Raw genomic sequence first — 11509 nt, 5'->3', positions numbered from 1 at the left:
AACGGGTACAACCTGCAGCAACACGTCTACATATTCATAATGTCTTGGCTCGCTGCAACAAGGACGAAGATAAGAAAAAGGCATTATGCGTCACATATGAGTTGACAGAGAAAAATGGAAAAGAAGTGGACTCGTCCACGATTTGAACCCGGGAGCTCACGCGCCAAAGCGAGAATCATACCCCTAGACCAACGAGCCTCTTTCTTTATTTATTGCCTGTTCACAAACGCAAACAAAATGATCAAATAGACGGCATGTACAGGCGCGGCCACTGTTAGAGGTAACACGGAGCAGGTGGCCGCGCTTCGCGGAGCACCAGGACGGGCGCCGCACGAAGTATTGCGGCGCAAGCGCAATCAGTGCCAGAGGCAGCGTTCCTTGCGCGTCGTCTGCTGTGGTTCCTCCCACTTCGCCGAGAGCAGCGAAACCTAGATTGCGCGCGCGCTTTGGAGTACGCAAACCCTGTAGCAATGGCGCGTCAACAGATAGCATTCTAAATCAGTTATTGAAGCACGCAGGCATGCTGTACGCCTAACATTTTAACTGCGCCTGTTACTTCTAAAAAGACTCCTTTGTCACAGAACGTCGATTTCAGAATTCGCTTCCTAAGGATGTAAAAAATCACACGACCATCAAAGCATATTTATAAATCGATGCTTCAGATTTATTATATGGTGAACACGAAGATGCCCAGACCACTGCTGCAGATGAAGCTTAGATGAAGGACTCCTTCGTTTCGAGCACCATGGCTACAGTCTTCTACCAGAGCGCGTGTGGCGAAGTGGGAGGGACCGTAGCAAACGACCCGCAGCTAACTCCGCCACTGGCGCTGATTGCGCTTGCGCCGCAATACTTCTCGCGGCGCCCGCGCTTGGTGGTCCGAGGAGAGCGGCCACGCGCGCCGTGTTACCTCTAACAGTGGCCGCGCCTGTACATATTCTAAAAACACCAGCCACAGCTCGGCCAGTGTATGGCATTTAATGGGCTTCACAGAAGCCAATTGGTCTAGTACAGGTAGCCATTCCGGGGGTTCACAAAGTGCTCTGAACAAGTCGCGTGTGTATACGATACTCTCCACATAAAAGTATCTTGCTGAGTGAGCCTGTATATCACCATGCCTGATATCCATTCTCGTCTTCCATACGCTATGCATGCAAAGCAGCATTAGCATATCACTCGGCACTTCCCCTGTATCTGCACGTGGAAGAAACCGGAATATTGGTCCGAGGAAAATAAACGCGTCAAAAGTACTACCGATAAATGGGGTGGCCATAACTTTTCAATGTTTGCAAAAGCTTCCGCTTGCAATATGTTTTTATTTCGAAAGTGTTCTACATGTTGCAAGTGGTGGCCATGGCAAGAACTTCGGTTCAAAAAATGTACCGAGTGTTTGCGACCTTTATTTGGGGATCGGAATGGGTACCGCACAAGCCGGTGCAATTTGTTTCATAAGGTGAAAAATGGTGGGCTAGGGCTCTCACACCTGTTATTCAAGCAGTTGGTTAGCAGATCCTTCTTTATGCGGGGTCAAACTGATGTTATTTTGAGAACTGTGATCCAAGCACAATTGCGCGATTCTCTATCCGACTTTGTCGTATCATCTTTTTCTTTGGTAGCTGGACCACTCAGCTCTTATTTGCGTGAAGTGGTTGCTTCTGTACGCCTGCTCAAGGCAAGGTTTTCATATGAATACTTGTATGATGTCACGAAAAAGCGTTTGTAATCTGATATTCCTGATGGATTTTTACCATTACCGGTTTGCTGAGCTGCCTATAGGCTAGGTCCTAAGTGCGATCTGCTAAAGCGTGTTAAAAAAATGCCGGTGAGGCCCTCAGTTTTTTTTTTTATTCGAAAGCATGCCCTTAGGCATAACAAGGCCCTCAGTTAAAACGTTCTTTTTTCAAATACATACCAACACTTTCCCTGTAAAGCCACGGTTACAAAGTAAAGGTCTTTTTGTACCTTGCTTAGTAAACTGCTTAATCTGTAATAAGCCGGAAAAAATAGAGCATATTTTTCTTGACTGCCATGACGCCATATTTCTGTGGGACGTACTAAAAGGAACACTTAAAACAGAATTGCCAATAAGCCCTTTTGGAATCCGGTTTCTTCTACCTAGACCAACGAGCCGACGAGTATTGTCTGCAGCAGCACGTTTACATATTCGTAATGTCATGGATTCTGCTGACCGACATGGCAACATACAAAGCAAGACGTTCTAACAATGCATAACAGTTACGATAAAATTCTCTGCCATTGGTTGGCGGTCACGGGGCTAAAAACGCTTGAAATTCGCAAGCTCAGTCATCACACTGAGCCATGTTGGTTTTTCTTTTTACAAGCTATACATTACCTTATATAACAAATACTTTCAATGAATTAGTCTCTAACAGGTCGGGGTTTTATTTCGGCATGTCTCATGGCCATTCTAGTTTTCCATAAACTATGTAAGGATACCAGCATGAACACGTCATACGGTGCTTTGTCTTCATTTAGAGTAGGCAAGAAACGAATCGCATATGGCGTAATCGGCAAATACTTTTTTAGCGTTCTTTGTAAAATGTCCCAATAAAACACAGCATCCCAGCAGTCAAGAAATGCGTTCGAGTGTTTCGGGTTTCCGGCACGGTAAACAGTTGACGCTCCAAGGCACAGAAAGTCCTTTTTCCTCTAACCACGGTTTCACAGGTAAAGTATTAGTGTGGAGCTGGAAAAAGAAGGACTTTACCGACGGACGTACTGGCATTCGTTTTACTCTATTTAGAACGTCCTTTTGAGGTCCAACGGAGAACATTGAGCGATACAATGACACTGGCAACATTGTGTCTATGAGGTCCTTATACAAGCGCTTTCGTGGTACCATACTTAAGTATACCATGCATGGAGAACCGAACCATCAACAGCTTAACAGCCCAGACTACTTCTTTTAGGAAACCACGCACTCTGCCTTGATTGTACCGACGAGACGATACAATAAATTCGGGTATAGCTTCGCTCAGTCTTGTTTGAAACATAGTTCAGAAAAATGGGTCATTTTGGTCTCGTAAGTAAACAAACCTCGACACAATCTGCCTAATGAACAAATGTGACAGACCTAATCCTCCATTTTTAACCGAACGAAAGAGATTAGTGCGACTGATGCGCTCCCAGCTTGAACCCCCTATAATCACTGCGAGTACTCTGTGTAAACGCTGTGTGTTAGTCCTTGATATGCACAACGCTGAAGCACGTAAGGAATTTAGGCAACGGCAAACAGGTTGCACACCGTAGCACGAGCAAACATTGACAAATTGCACCCCCCCCCCCCATTTAAGTGTACACTCACGAATCCTCTTAGCTTCGGCGTTCCAGTGATCAACCGCGTCACGGTAGCGCTCAAGGGGCACCCCTAGGTACTTTGCCGGCGTGACTGTCCAGCGGATATTTGTAAACGTACTCGGATGGTCTTCCCACTTGGCGATCCATACCCCAAGGGATTTATCAAAGTTGATAGCACTGCCTGTCATTCTGCAGTATGATAACGCTTCCGCGACCGCGATTTCGACGTTTTCTTTATCCTAACAAAACAACGCGATGTCGTCCGCATATGCGAGCACTTTCATTTTCGCGGACTGCACTCTGAAACCCAATATTCTACTGTCATTCTTGACCTTCCTACAAAGTGGCTCTAGGTATATTGCGAATAAAAGAGGCGACAAACAACACCCCTGGCGCACAGATGACCGGACGCTAAAGCTTTTGGTAACCTCCTTGTTTATAATGAGGCTGGCGGTACAGTCTTGATAGCACATATTTGCCCCATATAATATAAATTCCCCTACGTTTATATGTTCTAGAATACTGAAAAGAATACTGAAAAGCCTGCTGCATATCTCGCTGTAGCATGGCTCCGTGTTCACCTAGGTCGTCACAGTATTCTAAAATGCTTCTGGAAATATGAATGTTTGTGTAGATAGACCTTCCTTTAATGCCGCATGTTTGATGTGACCCTACTATGCTGGTCACCACTTCCCGGTAATCGCTTTCCGAGCACTCTAGTAAATATCTTATAGTCTACATTCATTAATGATATCGGGCGGTAAGCGTCGACAGCTAACAATTTTTCTGGGTCCTCTGATTTCGGTATTAGCACTACGTGCGCTGTCCGAAAAGATGGAGGAACCTGTTTTTGCGCGTAGGCCTCCTTAAACGACCGTAACAGGGTCTCGCTGACGTCACTTTTGAAGGCTTTAAAAAGGCTGCTCCGAGTCCATCAGTTCCCGGGGATTTGCCTACAACTAAATCATCTATGGCTCCTTCCACTTCGGTGATGCTCAGAGGCCACTCAAGGCGCTTTTGAATGTTGTCCCCTAAGTGCGGCATGTTTGACAAAAAGTCCGTCTTCAATTCTTCTGTGACGTCCTTAACATGACATGACAAGAACTTTATTTGAGTCCTGAGGGACTGAGACCTCGGGGAGCCAAACCGAAGGTTCCCGAAGATGAAGTCGGTGGCTCCGCCCACGATGGAACCGGAAGATCAAGTCCCGCGGCAAAGTCGTGGGCCCTCTGGACAGCCTGGAGTTGAATGTGGAGATTGCTGCTCTTGAGACATTCCTGCCATTGTTCTTTCGTGATGGGTGGAGAGGCGTTAAGGGCTGGGCACAGCCAGAGAATGTGGTCAAAGGAGCATGAGTCATGACCACATTTGGGGCACGACTGTGAGTGTTCAGGATCTAACCTGCTAAGAGACCGAGGAGTGGGATATGAACGGGTTTGCAGGAGTCTTAGTGTGGTAGCCTGAGGTTTCTTCAATTTGGGGTGAGGGGGTGGAAGTGTCCTCCTGCCTAGTCGATAATGGGAAACAATTTCGTGGAATGTACTTAATGGATCTTTGTGGATCTTGACCACGTTCCAAGCCTGGCTACCCGCGACAGCGCGGTGCGTGAAATCGCGCGCTCTCCGGTTGGCTTGCTCGTTAGGATTACATCCAAGCGGGTTAATTGAGCTATCTAGATGGGCTGGAAACCACGAGATTTGGTATCCTCCTTCGGTACTCTCCCTAGTCCTTTGAAGTGCTTTGATCACAATACTGTACGCCTGTTCAGATATGAGGGCGGACGAGAAGGATCTAACCGCTGTGCGCGAGTCCGAGAAGACGATAGCGGGAACTTTTGTGCTGTGAAAAGCCAGAGCGATCACCGCCTCCTCCGCCACATGGGCAAACTTAGTATAAACAGAGGCTGCATTGACCAGGTTGCCCCCGCGTCTACCACCGAGACAGCGAACTTATCCCCACTGTCATATCTGGCAGCATCGACAAAGAGGGCATCTAGCTTCTGCTGATTGATCTTTTTAAGGCTGGACTTGGCTCTCGCGAATCTTCTTCCCTGGTTATGCACTGGGTGGATGTTTCGCGAGACGGGGTCAACCATGATGCGAGCTCTGGTTTCCCGGGTCAAGCTAACTTTGGTGGCCGGTTCATGTCTGGGTTGGATTCCTGCTTCTAAAATCTTAATCCCTGGCTTAGTGGATGAAAGTCTCATTATCTGAGCCGCTTTGTGAGCTTCTATTAGCTCATCGATGGTGTTATGGAGTCCTAGCTCCAGCAGCTTCTCAGTGCTTGTGGACTGCGGTAGGCCGAACACGCGCTTGAGGCTGGTTCTGATTCGGGAGTCGAGCTTGGCCTTTTCCGCTTTACCCCAATTAAGGTACGGCGCGATGTAGATGACATGACTCAGGAAGAATGCCTGATAAGCTCTGAGCAAATTATCCTCTTTAAGACCGCCTCTTCGATTTGAGACGCGGGCTACAAGTCTTAGGACATTACTAGCCTGTCCAGTGAGCCTGTTGAGGGCCGTCGAGTTACAGCCCTTGGCATCAATGAGGAGACCCGAATAATTTACTATAATGATCAAGAAACGCCTGTTAAATTTTTTGGGGTCGGCTCGTGATCTCGTTCTCGTATCGAATCACTGTGATTTCATTTTGCTTCGACTACGCCTTTTCATCAGATAAGGCTCGTTATGTCGGTGTCTCACCTAGCCACAACCTTTCAGCTCGTGCCCTTATAACTGCTCATTTTAACTTTTTCTTCTTCGATAAGCTCAAGCTGGCTCTTCAGTTCTTTTATTTCTTTCGTTCGGCTCCCAGGTCTCGCACTTTCCACGGTGTACAAAAAATCAAGCTCGCATTGCATTTCATTTTCTTTTTTCCTTTCATTAAATTTCTCTTTAGTGGCGTCTTCTACACCGCTGATATTAACTTCTTGCTTAAAGTTCTCCCATAATTCTAGCACGTTGCCATCTTCGGTCTCGATCAAATTATCTAACTTTCCTTTCAGGCTTACACAAAAGGATTCGTTCATTAAAGCCCATCGTTAAACTTCCACATCTTGCTGTTAAATCTCGAGTTTCTTTCTTTAGTAGCTACACTAAATGTTACAAGGCTGTGATCGCTGAACGAAACGTGTTTCACACTATAGCTGCCGCACATCGGAACAAGCTCCAATGTGACATATGCTCTATCTAGCCTTGCGTGACTTTGCCCTTGGAACTGTATGAATGCAGGCGTGCCCGTACTAGACAGGAAATGACCGACGTCATCTAGATTAGATTCTTGCACTATATTTTTAAATGTAAAACACTTTTGTCACGCACTGGAAGGTTTTCACTCAGTCGACCACAAAATATACACAATTAAAATATCCTAGCAATACGACTTTCCTGTCACACTGTAAATGCTGACTTGCTCTCTCAAAGAAAGGCACACGCTCGTTTTCAGTGTTGGGGGCGTAGACACATATCACGCGCCAATCTACGCCCAAAAAAGAAAAACCCACAAGAGCCAGTCTCCCACTTTTACACGAAAAAAACCCTTCTTCTCTGATTCCCAGGTTGTTCCTAATGAAGATAGCGCACCCCGCAGAAGTCCCAACAGCATGTGATACACAAATATTGTATCTATTGGGTAACTGCAGCACCATGCGATCCGTCTGTTCATCGCTTTCTATATTTGTCTCCTGCACCGTTGCTATATCAACATCTGTTTCTAAGAAAGCCAGCTAAGCTGGTACTGCCGCTTTCTGGCGCAAAGACTGTGGACATTTATAGTAGCAAAACGAAGTGCAGAGTTTTGAGCCATTGTTATGTTTGATGAAGAACAAACGAGCCGATGAGTATAGTCTGCAGCTACACGTTTACATATTCGTAATGTCTTGGCTCGCTGCAACAAACATGAAGATAAGAAAAAAAAGGATTATGCGTCTCATCCGAGCTGAGAGAGAGAAAAAAAAAAGAGAAGCGGGCTCGTCCGGGATTTGAACCCGGGACCTCTCGCACCCGAAGCGAGAATCATACCCCTAGACCAAGGAGCCGACAAGTATACCCTCCAGCAACACGTTTACATATTCGTAAGGTCTTGGCTCGCCGCAACAAGCACGAAGCTAATGAAAAAAAAAAGCATTATGCATCACATACGCACTGACAGAGAAAAATAAAAAAAGGAAGAAGTGGGCTCGTCCGGGATTTGAACCCGGGACCTCTCGCACCTAAAGCGAAAATCATACCCCTAAACCAACGAGCCGTTTTCTTTCTTTATTACCGTTTTCATGGTACCTACAAAATATACACACTTTACAAATGGTAAATGTGCCACCAGTCTTTGGTGTGCACGTGGCTTTAAACAACGCCCAAGTTTAGCACGCTCGTTTAATAATCTAATCCATTCTGGTTTTTCATGTTGTGGATCGTAGACTTTTTTTATGTAACAGACACTTTCAATAAAATACGAGTACTTCGAACATGTACATCCGCATTTCTAACGGCCATGCGTGTGCGCCACAGGCTGTGCAACGCTAATAACATAAACATGTCGTAAGGCACTCCTCCTTCGTTTTCCGTTGGGACAAAACGGATGCCATAGGGTGTTATCGGCAAGTCTTTCTCTATTGTTTGCTGCAGGACATCCCAGTGAAACAAGGCGTTCCAGCAGTCTATGGATATGTGTTCAATTGTGTCTTGCTTATGGCATAGTAAACAGTCTAGAGACCAGGGCATAAAAAGACCTCTTTCCTGAAGCCACGGTTTTACTGGTAGTGTATTGGAATGTACTTCAAAAAAAGAAAGACTTTGCCGATGGCCTGACAGGCATACGTTTTACCCTTTTCAGCACATTTCTTTCAGTACCTAAACTGAACATGGATCTGGACAGCGGTACTGGCAGTACTACATCAATTAAATCTTTATAGAGACGTTTTTTTAGGAACGTGACTGAGGTATTCCATCGAAAACCACCCCTTCAGAAACCGAAATGCCCATATCACTTCCTTCAGAAATCCGCTCATAGGGTCATTGTTTACTACAAAACTAGATATAATGAATTCAGGAAGAGCCGTACCTAGTCTCAGTTGCATCACATTAATGAGGAAAGGGTCTTTTTGGTCTCTAAGAAACGCAAAACGAAACACTATCTGTTTCAAGAACAGATGTACGAGTCCAAGCCCTCCTGTTTTGACGGATCGAAATAAATTTGTTCGACTGGTTCGCTCCCACTTTGACCCCCATACGTACACTGCCAGTACCATATGCAAACGTTGCACGTGCAATCTAGTCATAGACAATGCTTGCAATACATAGCACACTTTTGCAATGTTACAACGTTACATACCGTCGCGCGGGCAAACATCGAAAAACTACGGCCACCCCATTTAACTGTTTTTGCTTGCACTTTCTTTATTTCGTGTTCCCAGAATTTCATAGTCTCCTTGTAGTGCTGAAGCGGCACCCCAAGATACTTTGTCGGCGCAACGGTCCACTTCACATTCACAAAAATAGATGGGGTGTTTTCCCATGTTCCATGCCAGATTCCCAGGCACTTATCAAAGTTTATGACGCTACCCGTCATTTTACAAAACGATAAAACGTCCGTTACCGTGGTCACGACACTTTCCTTATCGCTGCAGAACAAAGCACTATCATCCGCATATGTTAGCAGTTTTACATTCACTGACTGTAAACGAAAACCTATAATACTGTTATTATAAATAATTTTTCTGCAGAATGGCTCAAGGTATAACGCAAATAATAAACGACTTAAAGGGCACCCCTGGCGCACACTTGAGCGTACGTGAAAGCTCTCACCTACCTCCTTATTTATTATAAGATTAGCGGTACACTTAACATAACACATCCTAACTCCATCTAAAAGCACCAAGCCAACATTTACATAATCAAGAACTGTGAAAAAGATTTTGTGGGATAGACGATCAAACGCTTTTTGTTGGTCAAGCTGCAGCATTGCTACATGCTCGCCCCACGCATCGCAACATTCTAGAATGGTTCGTGCGACAAGAATGTTTGTGTAGATTGATCTACCTTTGATTCTGCACGTCTGAAGCGGCCCTACAATTCGTGTTATAACTCGCTGTAACCTCTTTGCCAATATTTTAGTAAATACTTTATAATCAACGTTAGTCAATGCTATTGGGCGGTAAGACCCTACTGACAGCAATTTCCCTGAGTCTTCCGTTTTGGGAATCAGTACTATATGCGACCGGCCAAAGGACGGGGGTGCATATCGTCGTTTATAAGCTTCAGCAATTACCTGATGCAAAACTACGCTCACATCTTTTCTGAAGGCCTTATAGAAGGCCGCTCCCAACCCATCAGGTCCAGGAGACTTCCCTCGAGCTAAATCGTCAATGGCCTCTTCAACTTCTTTCTGGATGATCGGTTCTTCCAGACATTCGCGGTCAACATCGTCTAGTTTTATCAGGTTGGCAAGGAACTCCCGTTCGAACTCCTCCAGGACATCGCAACTTCTTCGAAATAATTCGCTATAGTGCTCTAAAAACGCTCTCTCTATTTTTGTTTGTTCGTCAGTGACTTCATTCTTATAACTTATTTTCCGAATTACGTTTTGCCTAGCGTAAGCCTTTTCATCTGCAAAGGCTCACTTTGTGGGCGTTTCGCCGAGCCATAGCTTTTCGGCTCTTGCTCGGATAACCACTCCCATGTACTTATCTTCGTCGATAAGCTCCAGTCGGCTTTCAAGTTCATTGATCTGCTTTGTGAACGTACCAGGCCTATCGGCTTCCACTCTGTACGTAAAATCCAATTCTTGTTGTATTTCTTTCTGCTTTTTTTCTTTCTTCGTATTTCATTGCGCTCGCTTTTTCTATTGCACAAATCTTTATTTCTTCTTTAAAAAGCTCCCACCGTTGTATCACATCATCATGTCTCGCCCATAGCTGTTCGAACTTTTCCTTTACGCACTCTACAAATGATTCATTATGCAGCAGCTTGTCATTAAATAGCCACATTTTCCAATTAAAGCGTGAGGCCTCTTTATGCGTCCCAATTGTGGCTGACACCAAACAATGGTCGCCGAATGACACATGTTTAACGGCTTAACTATGGCACGCCGCTACTAACTGCAGTGAGACGTATACCCTATCCAGTCTCGCGTGGCTAGCACGCTGGTAGTGTGTAAAGACTGGCTGCGTCCCATTAGATAATATATTTCCAATAGTTTCTAGATTATGATCTTGCACCATTGCAATCAAGCGTGAGGCACTCTTATCCCTCAGTGGGACATTTTTCACTCAATCAGCTACTAAGTAAACACAATTAAATTCTCCAAGCATAATCATTTGTCTTTCACATATCAGGTACTGCTCGAGCTGTTCAAAAACACGTCTCGTTCATTTTCGGCGTTCGGCGCATATAGGCAGATTATTCGCCAGCAAGACTTGGACATAAGAAAATCCACTATAACAAATCTACCGCTTTGGCACACAAGCACAGTCTCAACAGCTATTCCTAAATTGTTTCTAATGAAAATGGCACATCCGCCTGACGTGTCGAAAGCGTGAGGAACACAAACATCGTACCTTGCTCGGATAGGCAGCACCATGCGGTCAGTTTGTTCCTCGCTATCTATTTTGTTCTCTTGTACAGCTACTACGTCCAAGTCGTTCTCCAAGAAAAGGCGATTGAGCTGGTATTGTTTCTTTCTAGCATTCAAGCCTCGAACATTGATAGTCGTAATTCTTAGTGCTATGCTGAGGTTTCTCGCCATATATTAAAACTACATCTACGCCATGGTACATACCTTGTGAGCACAGGCACACCGGAAAACTCGTAATAATATATGGGGTTTTACGTGCTAAAACCACTTTCTGATTATGAGGCACGCCGTAGTGGGGGACTCCGGAAATTTTGACCACCTGGGGTTCTTTAACGTGCACCTAAATCTAAGTACACGGGTGTTTTCGCATTTCGCCCCCATCGAAAGGCGGCCGCCGTGGCCGGGATTCGATCCCGCGACCTCGTGCTCAGCAGCCCAACACCACAGCCACTGAGCAACCGCGGCGGGTGGAAAACTCGTAGCTTATTTCCGAGTAGCAAACCTGTTCCCGATGCCTGCAATCCTCGAGCTACGGCTTGGGTTGCGCAGCAAGAGGCTCAACTCATTGTCCTTATTCGATAGTTGATGTGCGTCGACATAATCTCAAAGGAACCGCAGAGCAT

General features: G+C 45.4%; 2 non-coding genes across 2 annotated transcripts; both read right to left on the bottom strand.

Annotated features, from left to right (window-relative positions):
- Window positions 1-7281: 7281 nt before the first annotated feature.
- TRNAP-CGG (transfer RNA proline (anticodon CGG)) lies at window positions 7282-7353 on the bottom strand. Its single transcript has one exon. It is a non-coding gene; the product is annotated as a tRNA-Pro (tRNA).
- A 137-nt stretch (window positions 7354-7490) lies between these two features.
- On the bottom strand, window positions 7491-7562 carry TRNAL-UAG (transfer RNA leucine (anticodon UAG)). Its single transcript has one exon. It is a non-coding gene; the product is annotated as a tRNA-Leu (tRNA).
- Window positions 7563-11509: the final 3947 nt, after the last annotated feature.

The sequence above is a fragment of the Dermacentor albipictus genome, chromosome 1 (assembly GCF_038994185.2).
Source record: "Dermacentor albipictus isolate Rhodes 1998 colony chromosome 1, USDA_Dalb.pri_finalv2, whole genome shotgun sequence".
NCBI lineage: Eukaryota > Metazoa > Arthropoda > Arachnida > Ixodida > Ixodidae > Dermacentor > Dermacentor albipictus.
This window is presented reverse-complemented; position numbering and strand designations above follow the sequence as displayed.